General features: G+C 37.8%; 1 long non-coding RNA gene and 1 pseudogene across 2 annotated transcripts in view; one reads left to right on the top strand and one right to left on the bottom strand.

Annotated features, from left to right (window-relative positions):
- Positions 1–3,109, top strand: part of LOC309513126 — a 284,332-nt gene extending 281,223 nt beyond the window's left edge. Inside the window, exon 2 of the long non-coding RNA XR_014211328.1 lies at positions 2,816–3,109. This is a non-coding gene — a long non-coding RNA (uncharacterized lncRNA). The remainder of the gene's footprint in view (positions 1–2,815) is intronic.
- LOC309510367 (NACHT, LRR and PYD domains-containing protein 3-like) overlaps positions 1–6,595 on the bottom strand; it is a 199,806-nt pseudogene that overhangs the window by 87,442 nt on the left and 105,769 nt on the right. The gene's annotated exons all lie outside the window — the stretch shown is intronic.

The raw sequence follows: 6,595 nt of genomic DNA, 5'->3' as shown, positions 1-6,595 counted from the left end.
ACAAACTTTGTAGTGCCTTGCAATAGATGACAATGTGTAAACATAATGACTTAATAATAAAAGCTGTGGCAGAAAAGAGACGAGCACTGATAAAGCGTGTTCAGTAAGCTCGTAATGCTAACGTTAGATATAAAATTTGTATGTTATCAGCTATTGCGGACATTGACCGTGAGATGGCTGGACGAACGCGCAGAAAGTTTCCTCTTCCACAAATTCCCTTAATAATGCCTGAAACTCGTCGCCGGTCCACCAGTTTTGTTTTGTTTTTTAATTAAATTCCATATTTGCAGACAGACAACTCTTACTGCACGAAGTCACGACACGAACCGCAATAGATTTTTTAAAAAGGGAGGTTAAAAATAAATAAATGCTGCGTGGAGTCATCCAACCAAAATGCGGTGTGAACACAACCAATCAGCTTGTGCAGCGCACAAGTCCCACCCCTGAAAGTTCCTGAACTTTGAAAAAGTACTACCAGGGGCCTGTTGCACACAACTAGGATAAGGGATTAAGCCAGGATATCTTGGTGATCCTGGCTCAATTGATCCGTAATCCGGTTGCACTAAAGCTGGATAGGGGGCAGGAGGATATGTTATGGTATAAATTACCATGGAGATTTATTCTGTGGAGCTAGCCTGCTCCAGACCAGGCTAAATTCCAGGATCTATTTAATCTCATCCCTAATGTCAGTCAGCAGTCACCACAAATGGAAACCAATAGTTATATCACTGCTCACTATACATTGTTATCACATATAACTAGACCCACTGTCATTATTTAAACGTTTGTGATCATTAATTTCAATCATTTTGGATAAATAATGATTTTTAGATGATGTTGCTATCATTAGATAATTTACAGTTTCCCATAGACTATAAGGCTATATATAAAATGATAGAATATTAGGGCCACAGAGGGAAAAAAAAGACAAGTCATAATATTGTAACCAGTTGTTTTAAAGGAGGACAGTTGTTAAAATGACAGATGCGGGGCATTTCGTGAAATTGTACTTCAGTATGGTTTCATAAACAAAGACATGCTGATGTGCCAGAATATTAAAGGGTCATGAAACCCCCCTCTTTCAGCTCAAGTCTAGCTCACAATCTTTTTGAAAAATGCAACTTAATTGGGCGTGGTGGCTGTGAGAAGAAGGGAGGGGAGTGGGTGTGGTATGGCACGGCAGGGGAGAGGGGAGGGGGGGAAACTGTCATCGCCAGTGGCCCATGCATGCATATCGACTGTCACTAAAAATCAGTGGTAAAACGTGAGGAAATGCTAGATTTTTTAATAGCTGGCAAAGTTACAATCTAATGAAATACACGGACACCTTATTTTTGTCCTTTTCAAAAGTAACTGAATGCCCTGCTACATATTAGCCTACTACAGTAATCATAATTGTATTTAAAACATTTAAATGTACATGTATAATTATGTCATTATAAAATAAATATTTGTTTATATACACACTAACTATAAATGCATTTGAAAGTAATACATTTTCCGCTTAAAAAAAAAAAAAAAAAAAAAACGTTCCGTACATAGCCTATATCTACGCGCCCCCTAAACCCACATAATAAAGATGGACAGTGACATAGAAATTTGCACAAACTAAGCATACGTTCCATACAATTGAGGTATTATCGAAATATCTACATTTTAATAACGAGTGATTATTTAACAAAAGGCATAACGGTCAGGGTTACGTTTTAGACACACACACACACACACACACACACACACACACACACACACACACACACACACACACACACACACACACACACCTCTGAAGCGATAGAAAAGTCCTCGGGACCGCATCACTCGCAAGACGAAACCTGCATTGGTGTTACAAGGCCGAAGTCCACCATTCTCCAGTTAAATGGTTGCTACACATACATAGTTTAGATGTGTCCGCGTGGTTGATGGCCGGAGTCTAGCCCTGGCAGAATCGCGGGGAAAGATGCACTGGAACTTTTGCACCACGAAAACAAACGCGCGTCCCATCATTGCCTCTCTCATCTACTTCGCGATATCACAGTTTGACATGTCTGTCATTGGAAAGTTCCACGTGGTGTCATGAATAATTAAGAGAAAGTGTCTTCTCATTGGATAAGAAAACTCAGTACATGAATAATTATGAGACACCGATGAGTCATCAAAGTACTATAGTGCTCTGCCACGTCACTGCCTGTGACGTGGACACGATGAAGATTTTAAACCCGGAAGACGAAAATAGCAGAAAAAAACAAAAATTTAACCATTTTCCCCATACTATTAAATCTAACAGATGCTAACATTGTCTTCAATGGTGTTCAACACACATACATCTGTTAAAATCTCAGAAAATTTGGTTTAGGGTTTCATCACGTAAGGGATAATCCACAGCTAGCCATGCATTAAAGGATTTTAATGCACGACGTAGAGGCGAAGAACCGCCCGACGCGAAGCGGAGGGTGGTTGCCTCTACGCCTCTACGAACCAAGGTATATCCCGCTTATACCTTGGTTATTTGCCAAGTTAAAAACAAGTTAAAGCTAACTGATGTTCACAGTGTAATTTTTTAACAGACGTGTAAAAATGACGGTTATTTTCTTAAGTTACGGCTCGTTAGTTCTAGCACTCCGTCCACTTTAAATAAAGTAGAGCCATCGGATTGCTTTTATTTGAATGAATCCTCACATTTATTTAAATTCATTATTAAAAGAGAGAGACAGAGAACTGAAAGAGAAGGAACAGAGAGAGAGAGAGAGAGAGAGAGATGCGTGCGCGAGTTAACGTTACCTGTGTGCGTCTCTTTAAAGTCTAGCAGCTCCAGTCCCCTCGTTGCTTAAGCATATAGCTAACTTAATGATTCTTTAATGGATTTATAAAAATTATTTATGAATGACAGGCAACACTGACATTGACAAGGCAATCTTTATTTGAACTAATCATGTCATTTATTTATTGTTAATTCTTTGTGCCGCTTTTTGTCATTCAACAAGTCTTCTTTTTCGTCTTGTGCCTGGGCCCATTTCTCAAAATTGCCATATTCACCATACAAATTAAACGATATGCAAAAATCATCCATTTAGCCTACCTAAATAAACGTTTTCATATGAGTCTCTCACTCTGCTTGCAAGTGTAACTGTGTTACTATGGTTACCAATGTTTATAGTAGCGGATTCATTTCGAACTGTAACTGTAATCAAACTGACTGGAACTACCTGTGCATTAAAGGGTTTTACTGCACACCTTCCAGCCAATCAGAATCGAGTATTTAAACAGCCCATGGTATAAATTGTCATAAGTATCAAAACTGTAAAAAGAATATGTAGCTTTTCTGCAGAAAGAACCAGCCTCATAAATGTATGACTTTATCCTTTTTCCTCAGTGTGGCCCTAGTACTCTGTCATATAAACAAATACACAAATACACATTCCATATGAATATAAAAACACAATGTGTAACATTATGTTCCTTTATTGAATAAGGACAAAACAAAGCAGGTAAACCATCAGCTCCTTTCGAAACTGAAGTCACAGTGACTCTACAAGATGGAAAGCACAGAATCAAAGCATATTATACAAAATGATACATACACATTCAAAGGTCTGTATATAACACACCCTGCATGTCTGCACACTAAAATAAATGCAGGACAAATCCATACACATCAACTGAACAGACAAATGAATGGATGCAGTAGCCTCCCTGCAGCCTCGTATTACACACAGTATACCGCACAAACATCATAAGAGGCCAAATTCGTGCTGCCAGACACTGCAAGGCAATAGGTAAACCAAAGTCAGACAGTCCAAATTGATTCAATATGAATGTGGTTGTATCCCATGTAGAGATGGAAGGACATACCTTGAATGAAGCGGGTGGCATCTTGGGAGGAACCTATGCTCGTCTCTTTCCCCCCAGGGATCCCCTCTAAGACGGGCCTGCCTTTATTTAGCTCCAAGGCCATGTCCTCTGCTGGGGTAAGGTCAGCCTTTGGTGACCCACCACCCGTGCCTTGTCTGTGGGTATTCTTTTTCACTGCTAAAACAGTACAGACAATGTGTGAGCAGGCACCTTCTGGGTACAATATATGCTTGTGCTTTGTTAAATATTAGTCAGGGACCATACCATTCTGCAGAATGTTCTTGTATTTGATTTTGACCTGCTGCCATGTCCGTTTTGGCCCGTTCATGTTTAATCTACATCACACACACACACACACACAAACACACACACACACACACACACACACACACACACACACACACACACACACACACACACACACACACACACACACACACACACACACACACACACACACACACACACACACACACACATTCTTTATCACAAGAACATTTAATGGAGTCACACTGCAAAAAATGACTTGGTATTTTTGTCTTGTTTTCAGTAAAAATATCAAAAAAAAATCTTAAATAAAGATGTATTTTCTTGATTTGCTAAATGACCTAGCAAAATAAGTATAGTTTAGACAAAAAATATAAACTTTAAGTAAATGTGTGCTTAAAACAAGCAAAAAAATAAAAAATCTGTCAATATAATAAGAAAAATTCTCTTGAAATAATTTTACTTTTTCCATAAACACTTAATTTTAGAAAAGTTCTCTTGTTTCACTGGCAGATTTTTTTGCTTATTTTCCTAGGTAATTTTGCTCAAGAAAATATTTAAGATTTTTTTTAGATATTTTTTTTTACTGAAAACAAGACAAAAATACTAAGTAAGAAAGACATTTTTGCAGTGCAGTGAGCAACCGACCTTGGGTCCTTTGAAAGGCGCTATATAAATTAAAGTGATTATTATTATAGCTCATCTATTTATTCAATTAAATTGTATTTATATAGCACTTTTCACAATTGTTTCATTCTGTCAAAGCAGCTTTACATTAATAAAAGCAGGAGAAACACAAAAAAAAACGGTGGACAACATAAGAAGCAGAGTACAACGGCTAAGATTAAACCGTACTGAGCGTAGTAACGTTAAATAATAATGTAAGGCTTAGTAATTTTTTAATAATAATTTATCATAGCTTTATACAGTGTGATGGAGTTACTTTACACAATTTCACTCATATCTGCAGTGCATTTCAATAAAAATTTAACCGTTTCATAATTACAGTACAACTGCGTTTTTGGAGATGTGAATTAAATATTTGAATTGTAATTGTGATGTTTCAGCGGAGCGGTGAGTGTGTAATTGTGCACTACTTACGCATTCAGGCGGTCTGCAATACTTTGCCACGCTTTTTCTCTTTGCTTTATCACTGTGGCGGTGTTGCCTTTCTTCTTAAAGGTCAAGTCAAGTCAAGTCAAGTCAAGTCAAGTATATTTGTATAGCGCTTTTCACAATACAGATTGCATCAAAGCAGCTTCACAGTATTAAATTAAAATAATACAACAAAGTTTGTTTCAAGAGGAATTTATTGATTGATAAAATTAAATTAAATATCCCCAAAATATCCCCAACTGAGCAAGCCAAAGGCAACAGTGGCAAGGAACCGAAAAACTCCATCAAGTGACCTAATGGTGTCCTAAAACTCCATCAGGTGCCTTAATGGAGAAAAAAAAACCTTGGGAGAACCCAGGCTCAGTCGGGGGCCAGTTCTCCTCCGGCATTGGATAGAGGCCGGACTTTAATCTAGTTTTAAACTGGGAGAGCGAGTCTGAGCAACGAACAGTATCAGGAAGACTATTCCAGAGTTTTGGAGCCAAATGTGAAAATGCTCTCCCTCCTTTGGTGGTTCTGGATATCCTAGGTATGACCAAAAGCCTTGAATTTAGTGATCTTAAAGAGCGCGATGGATTATAGGGCGATAGAAGATCAGTTAAATAGACTGGAGCTAAGCCGTTTAGGGCTTTATAAGTCAGTAGCAATACCTTGTAATTAATACGGAACTTTATAGGTAACCAATGCAGTGATGATAAAATCGGTGTTATATGATCATATTTTCTTGATCTCGTAAGAACTCTAGCGGCGGCATTTTGGACTAACTGTAGCTTGTTTATTGAGGATGCAGGACAACCAGCTAATAAAGCATTACAGTAATCCAGTCTCGAGGTCATGAATGCATGAACTAACTTTTCTGCATCAGAAACTGATAGCATATTACGTAGCTTAGCAATGTTTCTAAGGTGGAAAAAGGCTGTTTTTGTAACATATGAAATATGTTTTTCAAAAGACAGGTTGCAATCGAGTATAACACCCAGGTCTTTTACTGTAGAGGATAAAGTAACTGGACATCCTATGATGTTAAAGTTGTATTGTGCGAGGTTTTGTGGGCGGTTTTTTGAACCGATAAGTATTACCTCTGTCTTGTCTGGATTTAATAAAAGAAAATTACGCGTCATCCAATCTTTTATATCTTTAACACACTCTGTCAATTTGGAAAATGTAGCGTTTTCATCCGGCCGTGATGAAATATATATTTGAGTGTCATCAGCATAACAATGGAAACTAATTCCATGTTTCCTTATAATATTTCCAAGTGGCATCATATATATTGAAAATAACAGAGGGCCTAATACAGATCCCTGCGGCACTCCATAGTTTACTGGAGTTATGATCGATTTTTCTCCATTTAAATAGA

Source organism: Leuciscus leuciscus, assembly GCF_965113295.1.
Source record: "Leuciscus leuciscus genome assembly, chromosome: 1".
Classification (NCBI taxonomy): domain Eukaryota; kingdom Metazoa; phylum Chordata; class Actinopteri; order Cypriniformes; family Leuciscidae; genus Leuciscus; species Leuciscus leuciscus.
This window is presented reverse-complemented; position numbering and strand designations above follow the sequence as displayed.